The 14,200-nt window shown below is 45.9% G+C and overlaps 2 protein-coding genes across 8 annotated transcripts in view; both read right to left on the bottom strand.

Annotated features, from left to right (window-relative positions):
- Positions 1 to 14,200, bottom strand: part of ABCC6 (ATP binding cassette subfamily C member 6) — a 337,990-nt gene that overhangs the window by 210,198 nt on the left and 113,592 nt on the right. The gene's annotated exons all lie outside the window — the stretch shown is intronic.
- The window catches only part of XYLT1 (xylosyltransferase 1), a 179,801-nt gene that overhangs the window by 90,590 nt on the left and 75,011 nt on the right, over positions 1 to 14,200 (bottom strand). Inside the window, exon 1 of one of the 3 annotated variants that reach the window (XM_042437346.1) lies at positions 10,981 to 11,111. The exons of the other annotated variants lie outside the window; for them this stretch is intronic. The gene's annotated coding sequence lies outside the window, so the exon portion shown is untranslated. Of the gene's footprint in view, positions 1 to 10,980; positions 11,112 to 14,200 lie in introns of those variants that run through there. 3 annotated transcript variants of the gene reach the window in all.

Genomic DNA, 14,200 nt, shown 5'->3' on the forward strand with positions numbered 1-14,200 from the left:
TTAGGCGCCTTGACTCCCTGTACTTTGCCAGGAGCTGCGTTGCTGCCGGACGGCTCTCCCTGGGTTGTCAGAGGTGCGCAGCTGTGCATCGGCCCAGGGAGGCCGCCCATGGACTGCATCCTTTGGGGACTCCCTGCTTCCTTGCAACTCCACGGCGGCTCTGGTGAGCTGAATTGGGACACCTGGGGGGAAGGCGGAGTGAGGGGCGTGTCGGGGCAGCGGCACGCTCAAAACCCAGCTTGCTTGGTCTCCTCCTTCGTCACGCCTCCCTTTGCCACCGGACCTTTGCCAGGAGCTGCGTTGCTGCCGGACGGCTCTCCCTGGGTTGTCAGAGGTGCGCAGCTGTGCATCGGCCCGGGGAGGCCACCCATGGACTGCATCCTTTGGGGACTCCCTGCTTCCTTGCAACTCCACGGTGGCTCTGGTGAGCTGAATTGGGACACCTGGGGGGAAGGCAGAGTGAGGGGCGTGTCGGGGCAGCGGCACACTCAAAACCCAGCTTGCTTGGTCTCCTCCTTCGTCACGCCTCCCTTTGCCACCGGACCTTTGCCAGGAGCTGCGTTGCTGCCGGGCGGCTCTCCCTGGGTTGTCAGAGGTGCGCAGCTGCGCACCGGCCCGGCGAGGCCGCCCACAGACTGCATCCTTTGGGGACTGCGCAGCTTCGCAACTGCGTATTCTTTCTGCTGCGCAAGGGACAGGAGGGGATTGTGTTCATGTCAGCATTAGAGCAGAGGATGTCTGTAGTGTCAGACCTCTGCTCTTTTAGTTGCTTGGGAAGGGGAGGGGGAGGATATGGATGTGGGGAATGCTTTGGCTGGGGAGGAAGAGGGTAACAACTGCATGAGCGGAGCTCCCATTGAGGTGGTGTGGGGCAGGGTGAGGTATGGCGGTAGGAGAAGGGACTTGCGTTACAGAGGAAGGCGAGATCGATGCGTTATATCTATCTCCCCTTCCTGTCCCCCTCCTAACCAAAAGGACCTGAGGGTCATTCCAACCGTGCCACAAACCCTGTCGCTGCTCCTGTGCAATGCCAAGTCGATCAACAACAAGACCCACATAATCCATGATCTGCTGGAAGATAGTAAGTGCGACCTGGCTTGCATTACCGAAACCTGGCTTGGGCCTGAGGGAGACGCTGTGTGGGCACAGGCCCTCCCTGCCGGGTTTTCGGTGAAGGACCAGACCAGGTTAGGTGGGCGGGAGGGGGGGGTGGCCTTGGTACATAAGAACATCTTGTCTCTTACCAGGAACCACATCCGTCAAACTTCCTTTATCGAGTGTATTTACTTGACCCTGAAGGCTAGGGACAGTCTAGGGATTTTGTTGGTGTACCGGCCACCCCGTGCGCTAACGGACTCCTTTAACGAGCTGACACAGTTGGTGTCGGAGCTGATGTTGGAAACACCCAGGCTGCTTGTCCTGGGTGACTTCAACATCCCCTTCGCGGCCTACTATGTTCCATCCGGTGCGGCTCGGGAATTGATGGATACCATGGCGGCCATGGGCCTGTCCCAGCTAATCTCGGGTCCAACACATTTTGCGGGTAATACACTGGATTTGGTCTTTTGTACGGATGCGGAAAATCCGTGGGCGGGAGGGGAACATGGTTGGAAATGACGGCGACTCTGTTGATGCCCTGACTGGTATTTGGAATACCGGTCTCTCTAGGGCTATACACAGTATCGCTCCCAAGCGCCCTCTCAGGCCTGCTTCCAAACATAAACCCTGGTATACGGAAGATCTCCGGGCGAGGAAGCGGGTCCTGCGACGGCTAGAGCACCGCTGGTGGAAACACCTACGCTTAGCCGACAAGGCTCTCCTGGACCGCCTTTTGGAAGACTACAGAGAGGCGATACAAGCAGCTAAGAATTCGTTCTATGGTGCTCGTGTCGCGTCCGCGGAGTCGCGTCCAGCAGAGTTGTTCAGGGTAGTCAGGGAGCTAACTCAGCTCCCTCCTGCCCCAAACCAGATCCTTGAACCTTCTAAGGCCTGCTGCGACCAATTTAACAACTTCTTCGCGGATAAAACCTCTCGGATAAGCGAAGGTCTTAACGCCGGCATTAGGGCAGAACCTAGGGTAGAGGCATCCGGAGCCTCCATGGACTCTATTAAACTGGATCAGTTTGAGTCGGTTAGTACCGAGGATGTGGACAAGATCCTTCGAAGCGTTCGGAAGACAACCTGCTCCCTCGATCCCTGTCCCTCATGGCTAGCGGCTCAGGGGGGACCGGTGGTAACTTCGATGTTACACCGGATTATTAATACATCTCTGAGGGATGGGCAATTTCCATCCAGCTTGAAATTGGCCACTATAAAACCGCTGTTAAAAAAGCCCTCCCTCGACCCCCTGATGTACAGTAATTATCGGCCAGTCTCGCTGCTGCCATTTTTGAGGAAGGTGATCGAGAGGGCGGTTGCAATCCAGCTTCAATCGATCTTGGATGAAACGGATTATCTGGACCCATTTCAAACTGGCTTTCGGGCGGGTTACGGGGTTGAGACGGCCATGGTCGCCTTGGTCGATGATCTCCGTCTGGGCATCGACAAGGGAAGCGTGTCCCTGCTGGTGCTCTTGGACATCTCAACGGCTTTCGATACCATAGACCATGGTATCCTTCTGGAGCGCCTGGTAGAGGTGGGAATCGGGGGCACTGCGCTCCAGTGGTTCCAGTCCTACCTCTCTGGGAGGTTCCAGATGGTGCAGCTGGGAGACGTGTGCTCCGATAAGAGGGCCCTCACAACTGGGGTCCCTCAAGGAGCCATTCTGTCTCCCATGCTTTTCAACATTTACATGAAACCACTGGGAGAGATCATCCGGAGACATGGGGCGCGGGGTTATCAGTACGCTGATGACACCCAAATAGTTTTCTCTATGTCTCCGACTGATGCAGTGACTGAGGATGGCGTCTCTCCTCTCGTGGCCTGTCTGGAATCGGTAATGGGCTGGATGAGGGAAAACCGACTCAGTCTGAATCCAGAGAAAACGGAGGTACTTGTGATAGGTTCCCCTGGTCCAGGAATGGCGGTGATTCCACCTGTCCTGAATGGGATCACGCTTCCTGTGAAGGACTCCATGCGCAGTCTGGGGGTGCTCCTTGATTCGTCGCTCCACCTTACATCTCAGGTGGATGCGACGGTCAGGAGCACCTGTTATCGGCTTCGGCTTATCCGCCAGCTGCGCCCATACCTGGCCCAGAGGGACCTTGAAACGGTAGTACATGCTCTGGTAACCTCTTGATTGGATTTCTGCAATGCGCTCTACATGGGGCAACCCTTGTACCATACCTGGAAGCTACAAATGGTACAGAATATGGCAGCCAGACTGGTCACTGGTACTTCCAGGGCCAGTCATATTACACCTGTACTTAAAGATCTGCACTGGCTGCCTATTCGCTTCCGGGCGCAATACAAAGGTGTTGGTTATAACCTATAAAGCCCTACATGGCTTGGGCCCAGGATACCTAGAGGACCACCTCTCCCCCATATAATCCGTCCCGCACCCTCAGAACATCTACATCGAAGAGGTCGTTTACCATCATCGCCCCGACCCTCTGGAATACGCTGCCCATAGAGCTCCGCTCGACCACCTCCCTGGCCCAGTTCAGGAAGGAATTAAAGACTTTCCTGTTCCAATCAGCATTCCCGGACACAAGTTCCAGTTAGTCCCCCCCCTCCTCTGACAGCAGTTGTAAGCTGGCCAGAATGGGTTTTTATGAGGGTTTTAATTGTATTTTAATTGTATTTGTATTGTATGTTTGACATGTTGTGCACCGCCCTGATTATAAGAAGGACGGTATAAAAATAAAATTTTTATTTATTATTATCTTATAAACATAATAATAATAATAATAATAATAATAATAATAATAATAATAATCAGATGGTTAATAACACTTAAATGTTGCCAACACCCTGCTACACAGAGAGACTCATCCCCTTTCCTGTTTATCCTGAGAAAACAAAGCCAAGTAAGGATTTCCACCCTAAATTTAAACCTTGGATGAAACCTACTATTTGAAATGCAGGAAAAAAAGTATCTTACATAGGAAACCTGGTCTCTTCTTTCTACTCACAACTTTGCCAATAACTATCTGTCTTGCTCTGTGGTTCTTAATAAAAACAAATATGAACTTTTCTAGATTTTTTAAACCCTTAAGACCAAAAAGCACAACAGATTTAATGAGAAAGGGGGGAAATCAATAGTCATTCAATCTTATACTGTTGCCAAGATGATCTCAAAAGTATGATTTCACGATGACCTTATAGGCCCTGCCCATGAGATTCATACGAGGAACACACACAATAAGCTCATAGTGCTTAGAGTCTCAATTGGAAAGTGACCTTGGGTTGAATGCCATCAATTCACCTTGTTCATGGTATGACTTTACTTCTGATGTTACCAAATCAAAACTAATCCATTTCGAACAGGATTCAGGATGGGATACGGAGTTGAGGTGCACAGCTGCCATGGTTGCCTTAGTTGATTATCTCCGTCTGGGCATCAATGGGGGAAGTGTGACCCTGTTGGTGCTCTTGGACCTCTCAGTGGCCTTCAATACCATCGGCCATTGTATCCTTCTGGAACGCATGCGAAATTTGGGTATTGGGGGCACTGTTCCTCAGTGGTTCTGTTCCTACTTCTTAGGAAGATTCCAGATGGTGGCACTGGGAGACAATTGTTCCTCTAAAACAGAGCTAAAATTTGGTGTCCCCTAGGGTGCCATCCTGTCTCCCATGCTGTTTAACATTTACATGAAGCCGCTGGGCAAGATCATCCGGAGTCATGGGGTGGGGTGTTATCAGTAGGCCAATTTTCTCTATGTCTATGCCTGATGCAGTGACTAAGGATGGCACCTCTCCTCTGAATGCCTGTCTTGGGTCGGTAATGGACTGGATGAGGGGAAACCGACCCAAGCTGAATCCACGTAAGACGGAGGTACTTGTTATTGGAAACCCGAACCCGGAAATGGAATTATGTCAGCTAGTTCTAGAAGGAGTCCCACTTCCCCTGAAGGGCTCTGTCCGCAGATTGGGGGTGTTCCTTGACTCATCGCTCCAGCTGTCAGTGCAGGTGGATGCGACAGTCAGGAGCACTTGCCACCAACTTCGGCTGATACTCTAGCTGTGCCCCTTCCTGGAGCCAGGGGACCTGGAAACAATAGTACATGCGCTGGTAACCTCTCGCTTGGACTTCTGTAATGCGCTTTACTTGGGGCTACCACTGTGCCAAGTTCAGAAACTTCAGATGGTACAAAACATGGCAGCAAGACTAATTACAGGTACTTCCCGGAACGATCATATAACACTTGTTCTGAAGTCCCTTCATTGGCTGCCAATCAGTTTCCAGACAAGGTACAAAGTATTGGTGATTACCTTTAAAGTCCTACATGGCTTGGGTCCAGAATACTTAAGGGAATGCCTTCTTCCGCACATTAAGGTCCTCAAGGAAGAACCTACTTCAGCCAAAAAGAGCTAGGCTAACTTCTGTCACTCAAAGGGCCTTCTCTATTGCTGCGCCAAAGTTGTGGAATGACCTGCCGAAAGAGATCCGCCATATCCCCATTCTTACAGCCTTCAAAAATGCTCTTAAGACAGACCTTTTCCGGCAGGCCTTCCCAACCTAGCTAATAAATTCTAGCTTCCTCCCTTTGTGTATGTTTACGAGCTTGGGGCAATATCACCCCATAAACATTCAGAGAGAGCTTGAATTATGTGTTTCCAAAGACAATCTCTTATTGCAGCTATATTGATCCAGTCCTTTTCATACTTGGAAGGTGTCTGCCTTAGAAAGACGAGTAATGAGGTAGCTAGGCAGGCCATCTTCAGAACCCAACAAAATGGCACACATTAGTGACGTGAGAGAAATCTTTGTTGCATGAAAAGGAACTTGTGTGACTATTTTGGGATGAAATACTTATGCAATGGCTAAGACTGCCCAACTGCAAGACATAGTATTTCACAACACTACAGCAAAGAATTCCTAACAAAGATAGTCTTGTTTGATGGTCCATGTTGAAAACTGGTAAGCTTGGTTTAAAAGTCTAAATGTTTGGATGACTGGGCTCGGCTTCACTGAGTCAATTTCACTTCTTTGTTGTTAACTGTCATCAAACTGACCTTGACTTATGGCAGCCCTATGGAGGAGGAAACATTCACAGGTAGCCGTGCTGGCTATATAGTAAAATAAAATGAAAACAAAAATCCACAAATAACAATACATTTGATGGCCAGTTAAAATGCAGAAAGCTCTATGGCATCTTAATACAGCAAAACATATTTTAAAAATCAAATAGGAAGGGGAAAAAGTGATGAAGTTGCAGTTACAGGCCTGCATTTTGTATCAGACGTCATCTCTGCTGTTTGGAGGGATCTCAATGCAGGCAGAGGCCTCTCTCCTCTTGGTCATGGACCAAGGCAAAGGACAGTAAAATTTAAATTCTATTAGTGAATGAGTGTCTTCCAACTGAACATTAACAGCCCTGTTCAGGTCCTGCAGATTCAGGACTGTGGCTTTCTTTATTGAGTCTATCTATTTGTATTGTGGGCCCAAAACAGAAGGGCCAAATGACATGGTTTCCTGTTGTGTTTGGAGCGTAGCGTTTAGATGATGCACAGTTTTTGTAATGCTACTTCCCCTCCTTTTCTGCTCCCCCCCCCCAAGGCTATACTCTGCAATTGTTATATTCCAATCATAGGAGTCATCCCACCAAGACTCTGTTGCACTTACAAGACCACATTTAGCTTTCTGCATTAGGACTTTAGATCATCCTATTGAGCCTTAGTTGCTTCCCATCCGAATTACTGTAATGCATTCTATATGGGATTACCTTTGAACAAGATTCAGAAATACCAGTGGTACAAAGAGATGCACCCAGACTGCTATCGAGATCTAGGTGTAGGGAACACACAACTCGTCTGTTACAACAACTCCATTAGCTGCTGGTCTCTTTCGGGGCACAATTTCAACATGATGGTTATCATTTATAAAAGCCTATAGAACTTGAATCCACACTATCTATTTAGATCCAGGACATCAATCATGGAAGCCAGGTGGAGAGCATCTGGATAAGAATCAAAGGGGAGGGAAACAACAAGGATGTTACAGTGGGAGTCTACTACAGACCCCCAAGTCAGACTGAGGAATTGGATGATATCTTTCTAGAACAGATGACCACACAGTCAGAAAAGAAAGATGTAGTAGTGATAGGCGACTTCAACTACCCTGACATTTGCTGGAAGTCAAACTCAGCAAAATCCTCAAGGCCTAGCAAATTCCTCACTTGCCTGGAAGACAATTTCATGGTCCAAAAGGTGGAAGAGGCAACAAGGGGGTCAGCTATTTTAGATCTGATCCTAACCAACAAGGATGACTTGGTTAATGGGGTGCAAGTAGTGGGATCATTAGGTGGAAGTGACCGTGTTCTCCTGGAGTTTGTAATACAGTGGAAAGGAGAAGCCAGGCATAGTCAGACATGCATCCTAGACTTTAGGAGAGCGGATTTCAGTAAACTTAGAGAAGTATTGAGGGCGATTCCATGGTCAGAAATACTAAAAGATAAAGGAGTTCAGGACGGATGGGAGTTTCTCAAAAGAGAGATACTGAAGGCACAATTTCAAACAGTTCCAGTGAGAAAGAAAAACGGGAAGTGTCTCAAGAAACCAGGATGGATGACTAAGGAACTTTCAACCGAGCTAAGTTTGAAACGGAACATGTATAAGAAATGGAAAAAGGGGGAAATCACAAAAAAGGAATTCAAAGAAATAGCAGGCATGTGTAGGGGTAAAGTCAGAAAAGCTAAAGCACAGAATGAACTCAGGCTTGCTAGAGAGGTTAAGAACAATAAAAAGGGCTTTTTTGGATATGTCCGCAGCAAAAGGAAGAAGAAGGAAACGGTAGGGCCACTGCGTGGAGAAGATGGCAAAATGCTAACAGAAGACAGAGAAAAGGCAGAATTACTCAACACTTTCTTTGCCTCAGTCTTCTCAGAAAAGGCAAAGGGTGCTCAACCTGAGGATAATGGAGCAGAGGACAGGATAGGGGCATTTCAGTACAGAATAAGTAAAGAGATAGTAGAGGAACACCTTATTAATCTAAATGAATTTAAGTCTCCGGGACCAGATGAACTCCATCCAAGGGTATTAAAAGAACTGGCAAATGTAATATCGGAGCCATTGGCAATAATCTTTGAAAACTCCTGCAAAACAGGAGAGATCCCAGCAGACTGGCGGAGGGCAAACGTTGTCCCCATCTTCAAAAAGGGGAAAAAAGAGGATCCCAACAATTATCGTCCAGTTAGTCTGACATCAATCCCAGGAAAGATTCTAGAGCAGATCATTAAACAAAGAGTCTGTGAACATCTAGAAGGCAATGCCATAATCACAAAAAGTCAACATGGGTTTCAGAGAAACAAGTCATGCCAGACAAACCTAATCTCTTTCTTTGATAAAATTACCAGCTTGGTAGATGAAGGGAATGCTGTGGATATAGTATATCTTGATTTCACTAAGGCCTTTGACAAGGTTTCCCATGACATTCTTGCAAACAAGCTTGTAAAATGTGGGCTAGACAAAGGAACTGTTACATGGATCTGTAATTGGTTGACCGGCCGAACCCAAAGGGTGCTCAACAATGGCTCCTTTTCATCCTGGAGAGAAGTGACCAATGGGGTCCCACAGGGCTCTGTCCTGGGCCCAGTGCTATTCAACATCTTTATCAATGACCTGGATGACAGAATTGGGAGCATACTTATCAAATTTGCAGATGACACCAAATTAGGGGGAATAGCTAATACCCCAGAGGACAGGATCAAGATTCAAAATGACCTGAATAGACTAGAAAGCTGGGCCAAAGATAACAAAATGAAATTCAACACGGAGAAATGTAAGGTATTGCACTTAGGGCGGAAAAATAAAATGCACAGATATAGGATGGGTGACACCTGGCTGAATGAAACTACGTGTGAAAGGGATCTAGGAGTCTAAGTAGACCACAAGTTGAACTTGAGTGAACAGTGTGATGCTGCAGCTAAAAAGGCCAATGCTATTTTAGGCTGCATCAATAGAAGTATAGTGTCTAGATCAAGAGAAGTAATATTGCCACTGTATTCTGCTCTGGTCAGGCCCCACCTGGAATACTGTGTCCAGTTCTGGGCACCACAATTCAAAAGGACATTGAGAAACTGGAGCGTGTCCAAAGGAGGGTGACTAAAACGGTGAAGGGTCTGGAAACCATGTCTTATGAGGAATGACTTAGGGAGCTGGGGATGTTTAGCTTGGAGAAGAGAAGGTTAAGAGGTGATATGATAGACCTGTTTAAATATTTGAAGGGATGTCATATTGAGGAGGGAGCTAACTTGTTTTCTGATGCTCCAGAGACTAGAACGTGGAACAATGGATGCAAACTGCAGGAAGATATTCCACCTCAACATTAGGAGGAACTTCCTGAGAGTAAGGGCTGTCCGACAGTGGAACAAACTCCCTCAGAATGTAGTGGAATCTCCTTCCTTGGAGGTCTTCAAACAGAGGCTGGATGGCCATCTATCAGGGATGCTTTGATTTAGATTTCCTGTATGGCAGAATGGGGTAGGACTGGATGGCCCTTGCGGTCTCTTCCAACTCTACAGTTCTATGATTCTATGACTTATAGATGAGTATATATAGCATATAACACAAATTTTTATTATCAGCCAGGCTACTATGAAACACTCCAAATAAAATATGCACCTAAACTAAACATAAACATAACTAAACATAACAACAAAATAAACAAATCTGATAGCATATTAATATCTCCTTACATAACTGTCCCCACCATCAGCCTATATATAAAGCCTAGGATTCATTGCCCATTAATATGTGGCACACCACATATCTGCAAATACTACTCTAAATAATCTAGCATATAACATAACCCTGGTAAAACATAATCATAACAGTTAAAGAAAAATCATGGAAGGTTAACCCAATCCTGACAACGCCACACTTATTCCCAAGTGATTAGGGAAATGAATTAACTGCAGGTACAGTATAGAGCCAGTGTAGTGTAGTGGTTTGAGCACTGGGCTACGACTCTGGAGACCAGGGTTTAAATCCCAACTCAGCCAGATAAACCCACTGGGTGACCTTAGGTAAGTCACACTTTCTCATCCTCAGAGGAAAGCAAGGGCAACCCCAGTCTGAACAAATCTTGCCAAGAAAACCCCATAATAGGGTTGCATTAGAGTCACCATTGGAAGCGACTTAATGACCACAACAAGAAGAACAAAATTAGTTATATGTGTCTATTAACTTACAACCAAGTGCAGAAGATCAGCAGAAAAAGTGAAAGTTAAGTTTCTACAGAGACTGTAAAATGATAGAAAAGCCCCCACTGAAGCCAATGGAGGTGTCTCCCTTTCTTTTAATGCCCAGGTATGGTGGGCAAGAGGTGACATGGAGAAGAAAGTAGTGGTGACAGGGAGGCTTAACCCCCCCCCCCTCCCATTGTGCTGCTCCTGGATTAGAGCTGTGTGTTCTCACTTGTAAATAAAACATTGCTGGGTAGCTGCACACCATTACTTTCAACTGTAGTTTGGGCCTAGGAATGTTGACAGCTGACAGCTCCTGTTTCCCTCATTATGTAGGTCATCTAATAGCCATCATAATGCTCTCTGTTCAAGTGCATGGTCATTAAATCATACTTTAGAGAATCCAAAAGAGCTTACCATGTACCCATATGGTCCACAGCTGGTTTTATCCAGCACTAAAGCGAGTGGCTAGATTGGTTCATGAAAAGATTAGTGGGGAGGATGTTCTCTCAAGGGATGTAATTGAGAGACTAGTGAAGGGAAGCTGCAAACCTGGGCTCTTTGCGATCTCAGCTGAAGGAAGACACATTTTGCTAAGCAAAGCAGACTGTGATGCTCACTGCTGAAAGCCCCCCTCCCCCCGAACAACAGTGCCTTTTCCAAAATGGTGTCATCTCTAAACATCTTTGCTTACCTTATTCAGACAGTTGGAAAAGATTCAGAACCAACAGAGAGAAGGCAGGAAGGCAACAGGCACACTATGGAATGGGAGGGTCGAAGATACAGTATAGCAGCAGAGCTGGCCTAGAAGTGATGGCTGACCCAGGAAACACATTTTGGTCACCCTGGCAGAATAGAGCAGCAGATTATTCCTGTCCAAATACTAACCAGGGCTGACCCTGCTTAGCTTCCACGATTGGGCAAAATCTGGTGCCTGTTCTATTAAAATAATGCACTATTAACATATCAATGTAATCACCACAGCAATGCCCTTAAAATTAGAAAAATGTTCCCAACGGGTATATTCATAAAGGTTTAGAAGTAACATGATAACACTGATCAGTAATGTTTCACTAAGGTTTCAAAGTAAACCTTTCCCATGACTCAAAAAAGAATTTTTTTAGTTATGTTAATTCACAAAAAACAATGCTGTCCCATCCATGTAAACTGCCCCACAAAGGGGCAACATTATTGTTTCAGTGTATTACTTCCAAGCTCTTTTTCTTGTCTCACAATTAGTTCCATTTGTGTTGTAAGTGAAATGGCCAATCGACCTCAAGGTCCAACTCCCACTGACCTCCAGTCTCTTTTTCCCAATCCTGCTGGTTGGATACCTTAGCTATTGTCCCAGGTATGATTCTTAATGCCACTTGATTTCCAAACACCAAGCAAACCAAACGCTTCTTCAATGCTATTCTACTAGCAATATGTTTGGAATTCAAAGAAATAGCCGTGTTGTAGAATCGGTACCTAGAGAGATCTTGTAGCACCTTTGAGACAAATGAAAGAAAGAAATTGGCAGCATGAGCTTTCGTAGACTTCAGTTTACTTCCTCAGAGACCAAATGCATCTGAAGAAGGAGGCTGAAGTCTGTGAAAGCTCATGCTGCCAATTTATTTCTTTCAGTTATTCTCAAAGGTACTACAAGATCTCTCTACGTAGCAATATATTTGTTGGAGATACGCTACTACAAAAGGTAAGCAAAAATAGCTGGAAAATGAATCCTAGTAGGATCTACTCCTCATCAAGGTGGTAAACCTGCTTCTGGTGCTTATGGGGGGCTCACATAACCAAATGTCTCATGATACAAACAAATCTAACATTTCAGGTAGATGGGCTCTAGCCTAGCTTCCTCCCTGGCATGCTACTTTTCTACATACAGGGTCAGTGAGTGTGTATGTTCTATATGTGTGTTAATCTCATACCTAAAATGCTATACAACTCATACACAAGTTGGCCATTGTAGTGACAATTAGGTCAGTGCCATTCTTCCCATAAGGAGTGTCAGAGATTTGCTCCCTTGTGTGTTAGGGTAATGCAACATTTATAGGCATAAGCTTAAAGAATCGCTTGTTCTGCAGCTGCAAATTCAATGTGGCTATGTTTTAAATCTCTGTCTTTGAATAAACTCCTTGCAGAAGGCCCTCGTCAGAGATCCAAAATACAATGTGGACAAAAAACGGATTTGTGAAATACCACAGTGTAGCTTTCAGTGCAGTGCATATGGTTTTTCCAAAGGAAGACAAAGTCTTGCTTTGTGAACAACAGGAAGTGTTGTCCTCTCCTCCCCCTTTTTTCTAGAACTCAAAATTAACTGACAACCTCCACTACACAAATCCAGTATTGTTCAAGAGAAAGGAAACAAGCAAGCAAAGAAGCTCATTCTCCACCCCCGCTAATAAAATAAAAACAACAAAGTTATCTCATTTTTAGTGCTATATTTTCAGGCCAACTTTGTCTCTTTCAAAATACTTCTGCATTTTTTTCATCATTGTGTGTAATGCTTGCTAATAAAATATATTCCTGAATCATATTTAAAGCCCATTATGTCTCTAATATTCATATCTGCATTATATATCTAGAAGGAGGAGAAGGAGGCCCTATCATAAGGCAGACTGAGACATTCATCCTCAGCTGGTGGCTGCTGGGTGGTGGCACCAAGGCATCGGACGAGACTGATGCCAGCCAAGTAGCCTGCCCTGTGCCCTTAGAGTAAAACTGTTGCCTTCAGGTATGTAATGGATGGTGCTGTCCCATCACCAGCACTAAACCGCCAGTCTGTGGAATGGGAGGGACACAATCTTGTCCCTTTGCCTCAGCAGCAAAAATGCCTCAGGACAGCCCTGAGAAGAAATGGAGGAGGATTTGGAGTCTATGTCCATTGTGCTCTCCTCATGCACCTTTAGCAAAGCCTTCTCTGGTGCTCCACAAAAGGACCTGTCAGGCAGGGACAGGGCAGCAATCCATGTTGTGTGGTGTGCAGCCTATTTCAGTTCCCCCAAATACCCCAGACAAAATAGGAGGAACAAGTTCCCCTCTGCTAACACTGCTAATGGGAAAGAGAAAGGATAAATATTTCAGGGAAGGGGAGGCTGGATGAGGTTTGCAGAAGCAAATAAAGTCTGCAAACCTTTCTCCTTTCAAGCATTTGGTTATTGATCCCAAGAGGCAGCAAAGTGTTGGGAGTCTGAAGACTCTTCTCCCATTATGCAGCACATCCTCTGAATCCATAGGTCCAGAAACCATGGCAGCCTCAGATTAACTCCCATCAAATCCCTCTTGCTTAGTTTCAGAAAAGTTGCTATGTCATGTGCCTCCAGGGGCAATGCTTTGGTGCCATGCCTTTATAAATGTGATCACATTGAAAGAAACAGTCCCACTATGTCAAATAATATTCATGTGCAAAATAATAATAATAAATCAGAACTGAGCATGCTCAGGAGACCCGCGCTTGAGAATGTTACAGCTGTCAGTTTAGAGAGGCTCTTTCTACTGATCTTTCTAAACTGGCCTATGTGTGTGCTTGAGTGTATGTGTACCATGACAGCTGGGTGGTGATTTCCCTTGGGATTTAGCCTAAATCCTACAGGTGCTCTCCCAAGTTTCAGCACCTTGGAGGGCTCCTTTAAGGTTCAGATTAAAACCTGGATTCACCATCCCATTGACACTGGAACAACTGGTTGCCTCTGAGTATTCAGGAAAGCTTATTGGCAGAAACTCTTGTAATTCCAAGACAAATGGCAGAAGAGCTCAATTTATGGGGGGAATGAAAGAGGATGCTACTTGAACTGACAAGTGCCTCCTTCCCCCAAACAATTTTAGACCAATTGTGCCCCCAGGAGGCATCATAATAGTGAGGGAGCAGCCCCCTTTAGCCTCCCTACTAACCATAGCCAGGTAGGGTGGGAAGCTAC

The sequence above is a fragment of the Sceloporus undulatus genome, chromosome 8, assembly GCF_019175285.1.
Source record: "Sceloporus undulatus isolate JIND9_A2432 ecotype Alabama chromosome 8, SceUnd_v1.1, whole genome shotgun sequence".
Classification (NCBI taxonomy): domain Eukaryota; kingdom Metazoa; phylum Chordata; class Lepidosauria; order Squamata; family Phrynosomatidae; genus Sceloporus; species Sceloporus undulatus.